This window comes from Aedes albopictus, chromosome 3, assembly GCF_035046485.1.
Source record: "Aedes albopictus strain Foshan chromosome 3, AalbF5, whole genome shotgun sequence".
NCBI classification, from domain to species: domain Eukaryota; kingdom Metazoa; phylum Arthropoda; class Insecta; order Diptera; family Culicidae; genus Aedes; species Aedes albopictus.
The window spans coordinates 70,579,023-70,597,520 of record NC_085138.1 but is presented as its reverse complement, the minus strand read 5'-3'; the positions used below and the strand labels follow the sequence as shown (position 1 = coordinate 70,597,520).

General features: G+C 39.3%; 1 protein-coding gene across 3 annotated transcripts in view; it reads left to right on the top strand.

Annotated features, from left to right (window-relative positions):
• Positions 1-18,498, top strand: part of LOC109427093 (mucin-2) — a 261,695-nt gene that overhangs the window by 63,841 nt on the left and 179,356 nt on the right. The window lies entirely within an intron of this gene.

The following is an 18,498-nucleotide window of genomic DNA, read 5'->3' as shown; positions in this document are numbered from 1 at the left end:
AAACATCGCACATTAAAAACACAAAAAATTTTCACTTACTCTCACCCTTATCAACACCAATAACTTTCAAACCAATTGATAAAAGTTGATGAAAATTTATAGGAAAGTGTCTCTATAAGTATCATAACTGCTAACGAAATTTCATAATTATCATCACAGAACTTTGAACTGTAGCGTTAGAGAACCATCTACTATGCGAATGAAAATTGGTCATGATTGTACAAAATGGTTAAAACCACGTCTGTTTGTTTTTGATCCGCAGTTAAAAGTAATGCATCATTTTTTATGAAATTTGGCACAAACAATAAACATACACCAAAGAGTTCTCAGTCAATTATTTGGCCAATTTTACCGATTCTTTACAGAGCTACAACCGTACTTATGTGTCCCGATTATTGTGGATACAGGCTTTGCTAATGATCAATTAGATGAAACATTCGCTCGTCCGCTGCAGATTGTTAACAAAGTTTGCTTCTTATATACATCGTCTTCAACCTTCTGCCACTTTGTCAATTGTCAGTTTTTTTTTAACAAAATGTATGTTAAGTCAATAAATATTTTTTGCAAGAATTTGCTAATAAGAATTAAGTATATACATTCCAAGTTATCGTATTTTATGGGATAAACCTAAAGCAATAGATTGTGCTAAGGTAAGTTGTTTTAAAAGTATGTTTATACAAAACCAATATCAAATCTCATACACTGGGATACAATAGGTCAACTTGATAGTCTTTGCAACCTATACCAGAGCGATGCATTTCAAGTCGCTCAAGTAACTTAGGTGAACGGGAAGTATCTCGATTTAACTTGCAGAGTATCTGCGGCCGGTCAACTTGCAATGGAATATCGAAACGATGAGATGATGGAATGGGACGATGACGAAATTGGATTTGATGGCCGTTTGGATGCGGGAATTTCGCAGTGAGGGTGATATAAAATGCGATTTACGTCGGTGGTACTTTCGCTCATTTTTTGCGATTTTTCTCTTTTGCAAATTGGCTCTTTTTCGGTTTGATCCGTAAAAAAGCATTTCACTATACTATTAATCTGCATCAAACCATCGGTGATTGGTTGTAAAGATGGGTAACTTCGTAACACGTATTGGTTGTTGATTTGATTCAGATCAAGCCGATTGATGCGAATTGTATAACAATTGATGAGAACGGTCTGTTCTGTATACAGTCACGTTTATTTTACAAAATGTGAATTCTATTTTTTTGCGTTTATTCCTCTAAACTTCGGTTATTGTTGGAGGATCGAAGTGTGCTGTGCCAAGAAACGGAAGCAAAATTTTCTCGGTCTGTCAATTTTGCCCCGTTCCAATTCAAAATAATTTGGATTTTGTACAGCGAAAAAATCAGAAGTTTCTGCTGTCGGAGCTACATTTGAAGTTTTTGTGTTCGAGCACTGTTTGACGACGTTATCAAATCAGGAGAAAGCCGTCCAGGTTTTCCAAGGATACATCACATTCAACCTGGGATAACAAGTCAGGAAGCAGACATCCATCGGCAAGTGCTGGTGATACCCGCCGGACGACTTCCATGGTGGTCCAATCGAGTCCGGAGTCTACGTCCAGCGAGTTGTAACGAAGTAGTCTGCCGTGCAAGCCAGTAGTTAGGTGATATAGGTCGCCAATAAGGTCAGATCTTTCTTTTTTATATAGTATTAATATTTTTCAATGAATGCGTTCTTAGCCCAAACTAAAACAAAACAATATTTAGAATTCAATCCGATACAATTCTTTTTCTCAAGCTTTCGAGTGAATTCAGTTCCTGAGTTTTGGTTTGAGTTTTGAGGGCGTTACCTTCATCATGAAATATCCTGTTAAACTCAAAGTTGCCCTCATAATTTTCACCACAATAAACTTTTTGACCTTTCGATATTTTGCCCATTACCCATCAAGATTATATGTATTAGTAGTCTAATCTGCAAAAGTTTTGATTCGAAGTCCTGTCATTCTGATCGGGAACTCATAATGACATGATCTATGTAACACTTTCCCTCCCACAACTTTGAACGACTAAGTATTTTTTTGCGTTTCCAAAAAAAAAAACATGCTTAAACATGATTTCTAATTGGCTTAATTTGCAAATCAATAAAAATATTTTAGTTGTATGGAAAGGAACTCTGTTGGCATTTCATATATTTTTTTCCGCTGAGTTCGTTCCTGCTTATGTTGCTGTGCTTGCTTTTTTTTGTAAAAAAAGATGGGTCTTAGTTTTTGGATACTTATTGAATGTTTCCATTCACGAACGACAAAAATAGGTAAGTTATGAGGGAAAACTATGATATGATGCTTTTTTGATATTATAAAACATTTGGTAAAAAACAACTATTTTTGGGAGTGGAGGGCAATAAGAGCTGTCAGTGGAAACATAATGGTTGGGAAGAGTGGAGATGCCAACTTCTTATTATTACTTTTATGTGTAGAATGACAGATTCTTCTTTTTCACATTCATTGGGGCATCCTCCAATGCGATGGCTTGCACTGTATATAATTGTATGATCTTGGTTGTATAATTATAATGTTTTGCTTGATCAAATCACATTGGATGGATAGCCTATTGCTATCGGGCTTAGTACCGTGCTACAATGAATGGAAACCATCATCATCACCATCATCATCATCATCATCATCACCATCATCATCATCATCATCTGAACTTCGGTTATTGTTGGCGATGGTTATCAAAAGTTAAACACTTTTTGCACGGTATGTCGGAACCTCTTTGTAATTTAGATCTGTAGACGGATAAGGGATCATTTGGGCAAGGACTTCTACTTTGGGCATTACTCCGCTATGACTAAGTCAAGTTAATTGGTTTAAAATTGACTAAGACTTGAAGTGTCCAAAATAGTAGCTTCTAGTCGAATGATCTCTCACCCTATTCAAATGTCATTATAGAAAGCTGCCTTCATCCTATTCGAAAACAAGAGATTACGGCACCGATGGATTCCGTTCTTTTTGTTTACATGCGTGTTCACTTCTAACAAAAAAAAAATAATAAAAAATTAGAAACAAAACAACGCTTCAATCCTTTTTTTTCTTTTTTTTTTATCTTTATTAACGTGATTTTTAGCCTTAGGCTACTTCATCTCGGGATCCACGTTTTACTTCCCTTCCGAAGGAAGAACTCACATTTTATGAGTTTGTCGGTAGTGGGATTCTATCCTAGGTCCTCAGCGTGATAGTCACGTGCTGTAACTATCACACCAGGTTGTTTTTCGTGGGATGAAAATGGGAGCCACATGCTTAATAAGGGAACCAATACCCTATTTCTTTTGCCGTAAATCTGTGAAAAACTAAGTTGGTAAAAATTTTAAAATCTGTACATGCTCATATTTCTCGAATGCTTTGCAAGAAAAATAAGAATAATTTGCTCTTCCGACATTCCAACAATAGATTGAATTGAAAACAGATTTTACAGAAATCAGGAATGCACCATTTTCTGAATGTAAAGAAATCTCAAAATTTCAGTATTTTTAAACATTGTTTTTTTTTTCCTTTTTATCCTTTCAGGTACGTTTCTCATGGAAAGTTATAATCAGTTGGCTCCAAAACTCACCTATGAGGTAAATGGGAAAATATTCAATTTATCTGTTTCTAGGTAATATTTTCACATATCGTCGGTTTCCTGCAATAGGGGCACACCTTAAAATTTGTCATTTTTGAGATTTTGATGGCAAATGATGAAAAACTATGTTAACTTCGATCTCACAAAGACCCGTTCCGAAATTCAATAAGAAACGCGAGAATTTTGCATTTTTATATTTTTTTCGCAATAAAGGCACAACTTAAAATCAGTCAAATTTGTCAATAGCCGTTGATAAATAGTAACCGAAAATTCATGAAACAGGACTATCTGTTTCAGTCCCTTTCCATGATACAACAATCAAAATTCGTTTTCTTTTGTCAAATGATGAGAGAAATAAGTGAATTTGCAGGAGGTGCTTCAAGATAGCCAATTTTCAAACGCTCATTCTGAAAATTCACATTTTTTGAGTTGTGTCCCTATTGCAGGAAACCGACGATATGTTCTTGGATAACACTAGTTTACAGCATTTTTGAACTCAGTAAGCTGATGATCGTTTTTGGTGTAGAATCATGCCCTGAGTTCGAAAACGCGAAGGAAAAAAATTACAGTAAAGCGGAAATTTTTTCGACTTTCCATACAAGGTTGATGCTTTGAAATCGATTTTTGTTCTATTTTTAAGAAAAGTTGCTCACTTCACACATCTCATTCTCCATAATCAATGCTCCGATTGAGCTGATTTTTTTACTGTAACTCGCCTACATATGATATGTCAAATAAAGGTTGAGAAAGAATATTTAAATTGCTCAGCTCAGCTTTTATATCTCCGGATTCAACAAACCAAATGCAGTGAAATTTTGATCATTCATTACTAATATAATGAGCTAACTTTTGACTAAACTCAAAATTCTTTATACGAAAGAAAATTATAACGATAAGATTATTTTTCTAATATAACATCAATTTATCCAAAACTTCATCATCATTTGAAAATTCGAGATGGTAATTACAGTTTATTTAAATTCCCTCTAATTGACTTGATTTATGTTTCGAAGGAAAACAACCAGATATATATACATAAATTTACTAAAAAAACATTCAAAAAATGAAATTGTTATAACTTTTTTTCTTATTAATAATTTCAAATAAAGTCAAATGTTTTTCAAAGTTCATTATATTACTCATGAATGTTGTAAATTTCATTGCATTCGGTTCATTGAATCCGGAGATATAACAACTCAAAGTTGGCTATCGGATAACTATACACGTTTCTAGAATCTTTCTAATTTCGTCTAGATTAGCCCGATCTTCTCCAAATTCGGACCACTGATACACAACGAGTTGAAGAACTTACAGTAAAAAAAAAATAAAATTAGCAATGAAAGATAATTTTCTTACATAATGGCCAACATTGATATTCTGTATCTTTGTTCTATTATGACCGATTGAGCTAAAAATTTGACACTGAACTACAAATATGGTCAATTTTGTTATACCTAGCAAAATATTGTTTTTACTCGGAGCACGTACAAAAAAGTTAACCCTCTAATACCCAATTTTTTTATTTTGATCCAAATATCATTTTTCGTCATCTAAAATCGATTTAAACTTGTTTTGGAAGATGATTCTTTTTAATTATCGATTTCGTGAATTTCAGTTTTTGATTTTTCTAATTTTTATTTTTGAACATCCTCACAGTTTTATATTTTTCCTGGAAGCCTATTTAGAGTACGGATTTTTTGAGATGAAAACATTTTGAGATTTTATGATTATTGTTGAAATATTTTTATTTGAAATTGTTTTCATAGAAAATTTTATTTTCTGTGTAATTCTCAGGAAAATAATTTAAGGGTGTATTCGATCCCCTTAAACTATAAAACTAGGATAGAATGATTTGGGAAAAATTCAAAATATGTTAATTGTAGCGATTGAATACAAAATAAACAATGACTTCTAGAAGGTGACTAAAACATCAATTTTTCAATGATTTTTAAAAAATGTAAATACGCTTTAAAATACAGCAAAAACCATTTTGAGATATACAAAACAGTCCTAAATATTAGCCATAAATATAAAAATTTTGATTTCCCACGAAACAAAAATTACAAAAATGCTCAAACTATACCCCGTCTAAAGGCGGGGTTGGGTATTAGAGGGTTAAACACCATGTGAAATTGTTCAAAATAATACCAGTGTGAAAAAAATTGAATTTCTGCTCCACCATGAATAAGAAAAAAAAAATCGCACGCTATTCGGACAACATCCGTTGCGGTACAAATAAGAATATTTAAAAAATGTTAAACTTTTTGCAGGTGCTCCGAAAAAAAAAATAAATTGCAATAACAAAATCGACCATATTTGTAGTTTGCTGGCAAATTTATGGTTCAATCGGTCATAGAAGATACAGAATATCTATTTTGTTTGACAATGGGCTTTTACTGCTATTTTTATGAACACAGCTATAATTGAGAAATGATAAATCCCACATAAACGGGTGTCTATGACATAATTAGTCAAAATATACAATAAAAATATCGGATAAAAACATCAAAATTGAGCCCTACACCCAGAGATGGCATAGTCCTCTGTGCGAAACGTGAGAAGAGAAACATATACTCTACAGCAGGGTTGTAAAATGTCATGTCACAAAAATGTCATTTCGTTTTTTTGCCCATTTCGCTGCCCCTAGTAAAAATATGTATCGCTGATATCGTTGTTTTACCATATCTAATAAGCATTATTGAAGGTTTGTGTTTACTGGAGGAAATTTGCACTGAAAATGGAATAACTGGAAAATGTCATGCCATTTTTTCCGTGACATTTTACAACCCTGCTCTATAGTCTATATACACGACTTCTAACAAGAGCGTGAGTGAGCTACGCTACTTGTTTCACATACGAACCAGCCGCTCGCTCTCTGGAATCCATCAGTTGCACACTCAAAACGAGTGTTCAAACAAACGTTAGAACAAACATGGTTTCTGAATTTGTGCAGAAAATGTGAACACAAAAATTCGGGTTAAGAGCGTGTCGTGCTTCCAGTGCAATACTGTGTGTCCCGCCGGAATATGAAAGTTCTCAGAAAGATGGTTTCTTCGGCAAAGTTTTTTTTTGAAATCCAAGGGTTTACAGTTGATGGGCCGTTCCTGTCACAGATGGTTTCTTCGACAATGTTGCTTGGTAGGTCAAACACACATGTGATGGGCCGTTTATTGCAAAATTCCACCACGGGGCGGTCATAGTTCCAAAATATTAAAAGCATGTAAATGATAGGAATTTTTCCAAAAGTATTGAACAAGTTGTTACTTTTTTCCTATCAAACATAACTTAGTTGAGTCAAATGTTTTTCAAAGTGCAATGTATTAGTCAATAATGTTCGAAATTTCATTGAATTTGATTCCATTAATAATAAGATATAGTAATTTAATGAATTGCAGTAAAATTAGAATATACCAAGCCCAAATTTGTACCACTTATAGCGAACTAGTTGAAGAATTAGCGAATTTTTGGTGCACCTTTTAAAAAGTTGCAGCTTGTTGGAAAAAATAGCTCATAATTAAAATTTGTATGCTTTCGAATTTGCAAGCTGTAGAAACTCGAACCAAACGGTAATTGAACAAAAGCCCTTGATCTACCGAATAATTTTAGTAGAGACACCGTCTTTCTAAAGAATCAGGATGCTGATATAAGTGGAATTAAAATTTTGTTTGCTCTCTATCCCCGCCTAGCGGTGGAATTTTAAATCTTAAGTTCCTTAATCTTTTAGTCCTTGACCAGCCAAACAACTTTGCCGGAGACACGAACTCTCGAAGTAATCAGGATCCTAAGATATAAGAGATTGCAATTTCGTTAATGTAACGTCTCAGACAATCGTCTGTGATTGATCTGTCATCTAGGACAAGCAGACGCAACACTGACAAAATTTCCATCCTATATCTAAGGATCCAGATTACTAAGAGAGTTGGTGTCTTCGGCAAATTTGTTCAGCTGGTCAAGGGCTTATGGGCCAGATGATTCGAAATTTCATCGCTAGGCGGCACTAGAGAGCATACAAATTTGAAATTTCCCGTATCTCACCAACCTGATTTTTTTAGAAAGATGGTCGGCAAAATTGTTTGATTGATTAAGCAATAATTTAAAGACTTTCATGCCCTTGATTGGTTCGTCTCTCGTAAAATTGTTAGGTAGATCAATGATTTTTAGTTGAATTACTGTTTGGTTCGAGTTTCAGCAACTAAGCGGCGCCTGAATCAGCCACACCGCTGTGTTAAATGTACACAATTATATTTTAGGCTCTAGCGCTGGTATGAGAATAAAATTATCAATTATTTGTGCACTGATCGATTCCTGATTATGCATGTCATCGTTCAGTGAATAATAATTATGAACTTTACTCCCATACCAGCGCTAGATCCAGAAAAGCAACTGTGTACATTTAACACAGGGGTGGAGTACACAAATATGTGTGAATTGTACACAAGCCTGTGATGTTTCGTTTTAGGGTATTGAGCGTTTTTTCTCTTTCTATTTTGAAACGTAAATAAAATTGAGAAGTTCAGTGAAAGATGAGCGTAAACGAGCGTAGAATTAACTTAGGTTAAAATACACATAAAAATATATAGGAAAAAACAGATATGCGTATGCAAATGTGCGTAGTTTTTACGCGACATGCCCTCCCTGCCTACACCACAGCCAGGGGTGATTCAGGGAGTCTCAGGGGGTTTCAGGAGGTTCAGGGGAGTTTTCAAGGGAGCTCCACGGGTCTCACGGGCACTCCAGGTCACTCAGAGGTGTTTTAGGGGACCCCAGCAGGTTTCATAGGGGCTCCTAAGGTCTCAGATGATCTCATGGCTCTATGGAATCTCAGGGGCAGTTTAGAAGGTGTCAGGGGCATTACAGGGGTTCTGAGGGGCGGTTTAGGAAATCTCAGATGGCTTTAGGAATTTCCCTGGGGTCTAAAGGCCCTTCAGGGGACTCATGGATCCCAGGTGGTTCAGGGTGACTCCTCGGTGTCTCAGGGGCGCTTCAGGGGTCTCAAGATTATTTCAGGGGGTCCCAAGGCGTTTCAGGGGGTATCAAGGGGCTTCAGGGGTCCCAGGGTGTTTTAATGGGGACTCCACCGGTCTCAGGGGCGTTTTAGAGGATCGGAGGGGCTTTATAGGGGTGCTTCAGGAGGTCTTAAAGACGTTCCAGGGATGTCAGGGGCGTTTCGGGGGGTCTTAGAGGATTGAAGAGATTTCACGGGGTTTGGAGGGGGGGTTGGTTTCCAGGGGGCATTTGAACTGCTTTTTACTATTGAAACGCTTCTGAAATCCTCTTGACCCCTTGAATGCCCTTAAACTCCTGAGACCTCGGTGTGAAGAATTAGCCTTAGTAAAAATTTACGAATAAAAATAAATAGAAGATGCTAAGACCTCTCCAGAAAATAAACCTTTGAAACTCTTTGAATTGCCTCTGAGCCGACTATGGGTATTATTTAACCATAATCCAACTGGAACGCCCTTCAAATCCCTGTTATTCTTAGAACACCTTTAAAAGGCTCCTGAAACCATACAGAAAACCTCTGAAGCTCTTCTCATTTGCCTTAAAAAGCCCTTTGGGTTCATTCAAATATTACGTAACGTAAAATATGTGAATTTTAGGCCCCCTCCCTCCCCCACGTAACAAATTTTGCATGAGAACTTTTAAAAATTTGTATGAAGCGTAACGCAGCGCTATACCCCCTCCTTCCCCCTCAGCATTACGTAATATTTGAACGAACCCTTTAAACATCCATAATCCCTTTGAAATCCCCGTAATGAGTTTGAATTGCTCTTAAAACCTCTCGGAACGCCCTTAGAACATTCTTGAAACCCCCTGAAACTCTCTGAAATGCCTTGAAACGCCCCAGAAACCTCTTGTAACGCCCTTAAAAGGCTCTTGAGAACTCCCCCCATCCCTCTCAACCGCTCATAAACCTACTTGAAGCATTCCTGAAACCCACGTTATCCGATTAAATCGCAAACGAAAACTGTCGAAACGCTCTTAAAAGGTAGCAACCCCCTGGAACTTATTTCTTTGGGGCTCTCTAGGAGCATCCTGAAAATCCTTTTGGCCCATCTCAAATGTCGAGGAGCCAGACCTGTTCTCGCGAACTAAGTTTCCTCATTAAAGCTTTGACTTCATTTAAGCACAAAATCCTCTCTTTTTATGCCCTTTTTCATTTATGCACATTTTCAACCTTCCTAATGCACCACGTTGGGAACAACTCGCTGACGTAGTTTACGTTTTGGGCCAAAAATGACCCTAATGCACAAGTAGGGTTAAAAACTGCACCCCCAGCCCACGGCTTAAAAAGATGATCCAGTGTAAAGCATACAAAATAACTATGTATCACAAACAAACAGACGTAGCACTCTTCAAGTGCTTGGCGATTCCGCGATTCTTCCACAAGCGGCTGGTTTTCATCTCCAATGTTTACTTTTTTCTAAGTAATGCCGGTATGAAGGATACTTTATGCTAACCCTAGTCAAAAAAATTTGCACAAAAAAGTCTGGACAGTGCCGGAAATTAATATCAGAACCTTTAATCATTGTTTCACATTGTAGTTCCTGTCTAATAAAGCTAAGTAAAACCCCACACATTGGCCTTATAAAAACGACAGAAAGCTAAAGTCGAACAACCCGTGCACAGCAATGCTCTTGACCACTTAATACGACCCATGTAAGCATTCGAAGCATCAACAAAATCAGATAATTGGATCAAAGCACTAAAACATCACTTGCCATGCAACCGCAGTCACAAAATATGGTCATCAAAATTCAGTTTCAGCACCTGTAAGTCCGTTATGCGCCACCACCAGACACGTTCCCAGTCTAGACCACCAAATTAGGGTGAAAGATCATTTTAATTACCTCGTAGTCAGTCGTCTACTTGGCCGCAGCCGACGACGACGTGCGACGTGCCTGACACCAAAAACCGTTTGAATGCGTTTTCGTTGAGCAGTCGGTGTGGTGCGCTAGTCACAGGCGCGTTACTATTTATGACACGAGTCGACCCTACACATGTAATGCTCGCTGTGCGATCAAACTTTTTGTCACCTCTAAAGTGCGCTATATACCTACGTACGAGTGTACAGCACAAGCGCGCGACAACTTTGTATAGTTCCTTGGCTGCGCGCTACTACAAGCTTACTCGAATAAGTAAGCAGAGCTTCAAACCGGCGCAACCGCTGCGCTAGTGGAAGGGAAAAAAATGTTAATAAACGTCCTTCAAGTTGCATAAGATTTCGCTGCACCTCCATTTGCCAATTAAGCCGTGCACTGCTCACTGACTCACTGGTACACCATCCGTACGCCGCCGCCGTACCGGGTTAAAATATATAGAAGAAAATTCCTTTCAAATAGGGTCAGAGCCAATTTCGAACAATTGTAGGCAGGCAGGCAGCAGAAATCCTTGGTACGATCAATCCCCGAACAATGAATAGATGATAGTCTTTCTTCGATTTATTTGTCTATTCTGCTACGAACGTGTCTAGCGTAGGAAGAGCATGTTTGATTTTGATGGATCGGTGCATAATACCAATGCCTCACGCTCAAGGTTGTCCTGTCCTTGGGTCATGTTCAGCAACCGCGAGAATCGTCCCGGCCGGCACTTTGCAGACCGGCCGCTTGTGTTGGGGTTGGATGTGTTTACGCTCGAATCGATAATTTTCTACGCGATGATCGCTATGATTAGGCTATTACCTGAAGGGTATTCATGTCCACGTGACACGATGCAAAACATAAAACCTTCTATGATTTTTTCTACTCTTTCTGCTTATTAGCGGAACGTCCCAACTACGACAGAGCTTGTACCATGTACCATAGATTAGTGTTCTGTAAGTACCTGGCATATTTTTCTGGTGATCAACAAGGATCCAGCTTTAAAAGAAAAAACGTATTTTCGTTGAAAATGCTTTGACATCCATGTGTACAACAGAACATGTGCTCGATGAACAAATTGAGATTTGAATTATGAAAAGAAATCCACGTACTCCGGTGAGACTCGAACTCACGACTCCCAATTCACTAAACGGGCGCTTCTATATCAACAGTGTAAATTCCCACATGGCTTGGTCAGCCAAAGCAAAATCAAGAAATTGACATTCGTATTTTTGTGTTAGTTTCAGCATTTCGATTGTTTGGCAATCAGCTGAGGATTTTTCGAAAATAACAAGTTTCCTCTCTAGTGAATCTATAAATGCTTTGCATCAGCATTAAGCAAGTTGCACACATTCGTAAGTGGTACAGTCCCGGACCGCTGCGCTGTTATGAGAATTCGTTACCAAAAAACAGGGATTTGGGGTCAATAACTGACTCTAAGACAAGATTGACGCAATCCTTCAACAGTTAAAAGCTGTCCTGGCCATGTCCTTGCGACAGCTGAGGGATGGGAAAGGAAGATTAGTTGGACAGCTAAGAATAGTTTGTAGAGACCTCTATGTCCTCTCAGCCCTAGATGTCAGGTGTTGGGGTGTTAGTAGAAGGATTAAGTCCAAAGGATACGTTTGGTCAACGTTTAGTCACCAAAACGATGTACAGGAACAAACTCACCAAATGAAACAAACTACAGTTCTTATGAGACGAAATTATTAACATCCGTTTGCGCCTTCTGGACAACCAGCAGCAATATTACCAAAAATTGCACAGAAATCACGCGAAAATGAAGATGAATTCCGGCACTCCGATGGGAATAAGACAAACTCTTACAACCATCACGAATTATCCAAAGATCAGTTTGCAAGCACTTTCGGAAGGAAAAATTGCTGTAGGCCGTTTCTCAATTCGGCCGGCCTTAATCAAAACAACGCGGAGCAAAAAAAAACGCGTGCGACAGTTTTGAAAACGCAGCCGCTCGCGCGCACAGCCTGCTACAATCTCTGTAGTGAATCTATAGGTGCTCAAGATCATCCATTGGAGTGAATTTTAAACGAGAGAGCTATAAAAGCTAAAATTGACACCACCAGTGCCGTGCGAAAGAAGTTTACTGAAGTCTCGTCTGACTGATCTTCATCCAGACATGATAAAACATTCGGTGAGGATGTTCCGTTTATTCCTTTTATTATCCAGGTATAATTTTAAAGTTATCGTGACGGTGAGATTAGCTCGTTCTGGGATTCCACAGGAATTCCATTTGGAACACCTTTGTGGTTCATCTGCAACGTGGGTTCCCAACCTGTGGTTCGCGGCCCCCTGGGGGGCCGTGAAGCCAGTCCAGGGGGGTCGCCATGTAACCAAAAACAATGTTAAGTTTTTATTCTATTTTGTGCAAATTGTATCAATTTTTAATTTTGTATACTGCCACCCCCAAAAGCCACAATTTGCGGAACAAATTTTCAGTATAAAACGCCTCCAGAAGAACAAAATTTTCGGCGCCACTATTTTTCAGCTACGACTTAAATTTAATGTTTATCAGCGTCGAAAATCACACTCTCAGTAGATTTGTTCATTTAATTCATATTTTTTTCTAAAAAAAATTTTGGGCCCCAGATGTTTTGACAATTTTCAAAGGGGGTCGCCACCTGAAAAAGGTTGGGAACCCCTGATCTACAAATTACTTCCAACACTCCCCCAGAAGATTCTTCTGGGTTTCCCAGGCAGCTCTTTATAAGTTTCTTCCGTGGTTTTTTTTTTGGATTCCTTCAGAAGCTTCATCTGGGATTCTTTCAGGAGTTTCCGATGAGATTTCTAAAGCAGTTTCATTTGGGATTCCTCCGGGAGCTCTGCTAGAATTGCCCCAGAAAGTATACCAGGGATACCTACTCATATTCTTTTCAGATTTCTTAAGGAATACCTTCTAGGATTCCTCCAGGTGGTCCTGCATTCCTTTAGACATTACTTTCGAATTTTCTTCTAAAATTCCATGGTTTTTCCAGAACTTTATTCCTGGTTCTTAATAGGAGATATTTTTATAACTCCTCAAGAGGGCTCCATCTGAAGTTTTCTCCGGGATTCTTCCAGGAGTTTCTTCTGAGATTCCTAATATTTTTGGAATATCTTTAGACAATTTGTGAGAGATCTCCAGGGCTCTACCCCATTTGGCATAATGACATTTGGCATAACGTCGTTTGGCATAATGCCATTTGGCATAATGGCTATTTGGCATAATGACTATTTGGCATAATGCCGTTTGGTATAACACGAAGAACAGCCTTCTTGGTAAGAATGTACATAATCCTTGTTATGCCAAATGACCATTATGCCAAATGGACGTTATGCCAAATGGCCATTATGCCAAATGGGGTAGAGCCATTTCCAGAAAGAATTCCTAGAAAAATGGAATCCTGGAAAAAAAATATTGAAAGAAAACCAGAAAAAAACTTTCCAGGAATTCCTTGCAAAGTTGCTGGGGGAGTTAATAAGGAATTTTGAAAGAATTGCTAAAGGAGCTCCTGTAGTAACTTCATATAAATTTCCTAATGAAGTTCCGTAAGGAATTCCATGAAAAAACTCCAGGAGGAATTCTTTAAAAAACTCCTGACTTCATCTGGGAGATTTCCGGAATGAACTTTCTGAAGGAACTTCTGGAGAAACTCTGAAAAGTATTCCCAGAGGAATCCTGTAAGGGGTTACTGAAGAAAATCCGGAAGCAGTTCCAGATTGAGGTTTCCAGTTAGCCTACTGGTTAAGGCTGTGGATCGCCAATCGGAGACGGCGAGTTCGATTCCTGTTCCGGTCGGGAAAACTTTCTCAACTCCCTGGGCATTGTGTATCATTGTATATGCCACACAATGTACAAATTCATGCAATGGCAGGCAAAGCAAGCCCTTCAATTAATAACCGTAGAAATGCTCAAAGAACACTACGTTGAAGAGCGGCAGGCCAAGTTCCAGTGAGAACGTCGAGCCATAAAGAAGAAAGAAGAAGAAGTTTCAGATCGAATTCCGAATGAGCAATTCTGGAAAGAACTTCTGGATGAATTCCGGGAGAAGTTCTTGCAAGAATCCTGGAAGGAGTTCCTAATGGAGCCCCGAAAGAAATTCCTAGAAGAATCCAGGTAGGAGTTCCTGAAGAAATTTTGGAAGCAGCTCCTGAAAGAATCCCGAAAGAAGTTCTCGAAAGAATCCCGGAAGAAGCTCCTGGAAGAATCCCACAGAGTTCCACAAGGAACTTGGGAAGTAGTTCCTGGAGAAACCTCGAGAGGTTCTTGAAGGAATCCTGGAAGAGATTCCCGGAAGAATTTCCACAGAAATCCCGAAAGGAGTTCTTGAAAGAATCTCAGAAGTAATTCCTGAAAGAATTCCGGACGTAGCTTCAGGAAAATTTTTTGGACGAATATCTTCTGGTCTGAGGGATTTCTGGAAGGATTTCCTAGATGAACCTTAGAAAGAATTCCTAAAGAAATTCCAGAAGGAACTCCTGGAGGAACTTCGCATGGAATTTCTAGAGGAGTCCTGGTGAAATCCCGGGAGAATCCCTAAAGGAATTCCGGAATGAGTTCCTGAAGCAATCCCGGATGAAACTTCTGAAGCAATCCCGGAAAGTTTTTCTAGGGAAATCCTGGGTGAAATTTCTGGTATGATCACTGAAAAAATCTCCTGAAGGAACTTGTTAAAAAACCCCTGGAAGAATCCTAGAAGAAATTTCTAGAGGAATTCCAGATGAAATTCTTTCAGAAATTCGAAAGGAATCTCAGGATGAATCCCGAGAGGACTTCCTGGAGAAATCCCAGTTGAAACCTGTTTAGGAATCTCAGAAGAAGTTCCAAGAAGAATCCCAGAGAGAACTTCTGAAGGAATACCGAATAAACTCCCGGAAGAATCTCATGAAGAACTCCAGGTGAATCCCAGAAGAAACTGCTGGAAGAAAATCACGTAGGAATTCCTGGAGGAATCTTGGATAGAATTCTTGTGGAATCCATAAGCATAAGTAAGTCTAGGGTGGCAAGGCCATATTTATATAGATTTTTCATACTCCAGACCTCCTCCAAAGTACGTGTCGAATGAATTTCGTGATTTTTTCTCCGAAAGGGATTATTCTGGAGGGGGCCAGTTCGTCAATGAGCAGTAAACAGTGTAATCGTATTTGATTAAAATACAGTTGAAGAGTTGTGCGCGGCTTCCTGACGAAACTTATTAGGCTGATTCTATAAATAGTGGAAGAACTTTGAAAATATATACCTTCTAACTCGAAAGCCCTCAACCGCCTATGAATTGAATCGATGACGGCGACGCAGAATGCTCATGCAAAAATAAAATAAAAGCTCATTGATGATGACCGGTAATCGCGCGTGCAGAAAAAAAAGCGAAACCATCACTTTGATTGAAAAAAAAAATACGCGTGATTCTGGCTTTCCTTGAAACAGAAATACGATTCGACCGGTTCGATCGGCGACGACGACGTCAGGCACGAGTCACCGCTGCGCGGTGAGCATTTTTAATCGATCGACCAACCAACGCAACGCACCGGCTGCGGCTGGTTGAAGACCGGCTGACTGGACGAATTTGAATATTCAATTTTTGCTCTCGCTGTTACTCGCTGGCTCTGCTACTATCTCCCCGCATGTCCGAAGACGACGCGATGTTGTAGGGTTGCTCGTAGGGTGGATTGGATGGGTGACCGGTGGACAGAGTGTGTGGCAAAGCAGGTGGAACCATGTGACTTTTCTTGGCGCGTTGAATATGTGTGACTGATGCGGCGGCGGCAACGGCGGCGGCGCGTTCTGCGTAATGGCATTACTCGTCGTAGGTGTTAAACGCGGAGCTTTGGGAACACGTGAGCTCGAGAGGAGCTGCGAGCTGGTGGAGTAGCGTATCGGATAGCGTAAAACGGTGAGAGTTTAGATTGGTGCCGGTGGCTGGCTTGGGAGTAGAAAGAAACAGGCCCGGTTACCAGCCAGCAGTAAGTAGGAGGAACAGGTTCAAATATGGAAATTTCGTCATTAGATGCTAAGGAATTTGAGACTGTTATGGAAGTATATGCGGGAGATATTACGTATTCAGATTAGGTTTTGTTTACAACATTGTGCCGGGAGTTATGCCGACCAAATGCGGTAGTGGCTTAGTTTGGTGATAGTCAAAATATTTGTAAGTCATTGAGGCGAGAGCTAAGAATTGAATATTAAGTGGTTCCATTAGATCGTTGTAAACAGTTTTCTAAGCTGAAGTTTGTACCGTTCGTTGAATATGGCTGATTTCACTTGCTCTAGTGAAATTCTGTTGCATGCCTTTAAGTAGGTATACTGCCCATGATCGCATATCAGTCCCATCTTTGCTGGGTATCCTATTCATATGGGACAATTATGCGATCATAGGCAGTATAGGTGTCGCAGGGACCTACCACTAAATCCTCATCAGATCACGTTCTATCTGGTCCACAAATCATGCTAGCTGCGCTCCTCGCCTTCTTTGTACCAACCGGATCTGTGGAGAATACTAACTTTACACAATTTTTGTACGGCATTCTTGCAGCATGCCCTGCCCACCGTATCCTTCCAACTTTGGCCACCTTGTGGATGCTGGGTTCGCCGTAAAGTGCAACGAGCTCGTGATTCATCCTTCTCCGCCACAGATCGTTCTTAGCACGCGTCGATCGTAAATTCCGTAAATAACGTTTAATTAACTCGGGATGTGCTCTGATTGTGAGTGAAACTTGTGCTCCTAGTTCAGTTGAGTGTTTCGACCTGTTTTTCTGCTGATTTTACTGCTTATCATCGTTAATCGAAAGGACAACATACCGGAGTAAATCGTTATAATCAAGTGCAGTCTGTTAATGAACAGCTCGAACAATAACATTGAAATTATTTCTGTGATTTTTTTGGACAATCCCGAGTAACTTTGGCAGCCATCTTTTGGTTGAAAGGCCATACCCTGTTCATCTATCTGTCATTGGGATGAACCAACGACACTCACCTCGGACTGACGAAATCGACGAGCACTTAGCAGAAACCATGATCAAAACAACAACAACAACACACTATCCTAACCGTGATTTGATTGCGGAAAATCGGATTAAAAGTTTTGACGATCTACTGCTGCAAATGAAACTCCTCTTCGACGAAACCCATCGTAGAATTGATGCTGCACTTTCGTCCAAAATGGAATTTGTGGAGGCACCGCGAAAGCAGCTAACTGGTGAAGATGTGGACGACGACGATATTTCTACGGATGCTGTTCCAACGGTGAAGCATACTGAAGGTTGTTCTGATCTCGAAACCGACGTGCCTGATAATGCTTTGCATTTGGATCGACGCCCCAGCGACGGCCACGATCATCTTGGATAAGTTGGAGGAACCGTTTCTCCTACAATTTTCTGGTGAAAGATTATACTCAACTACAACGTCGTTTTTTGCGCTAAGGATATCAAAGGGCTATCGATATCAAAACTGGAACCTTCCGAAAATTGCGCTTAGCCGTACAATATACGGGCTACGTGCTGATCCTAAGAAAGTAAAGAGACTTAGGACCCGTCTATTCGTCATGTGAATTCTATTTACCCTTCCCAATAATTTTTTCATCTTCCTACCATAGTACGTTCCGTGAATCCTATCCCAAAATATCCTTGACTATTCCCCTCCTGAAAGTTAAGCCTTTCCACATAGCTATTGATTTTTTTTTTCCTACGCGAAATTCCATGTTTCCAATCCTGAAGCTATCCATGTTATCTTCCATCCTAAAAGTCATGTGGGGGTGTAACTGTGAGGGGATGGTGTAATCTGTTGAGTTGCTGTTACTGCTGCTGCTGCTGCTGCTGAAGGTGTGGATTATGCTGTTGCTGCTGCTGGTATAGTGGATGTTATGCTGATTTGATTCTCTTGTTGTTATTGCTAATATGCTTAAGCGATGGTATTATTACTGTTTCTACCTGATTCTAACTCTGGCTCAACTGAACGTTGCATTGTTTCTTTGCTCAAATTATAAATTTGTTTTTATTTATTAGGATGTATTTGACATCAGAATTCGCTGTAGTATTAAGGTCTAGTTTCTTGTCGTCCACTCCTGTCGTGA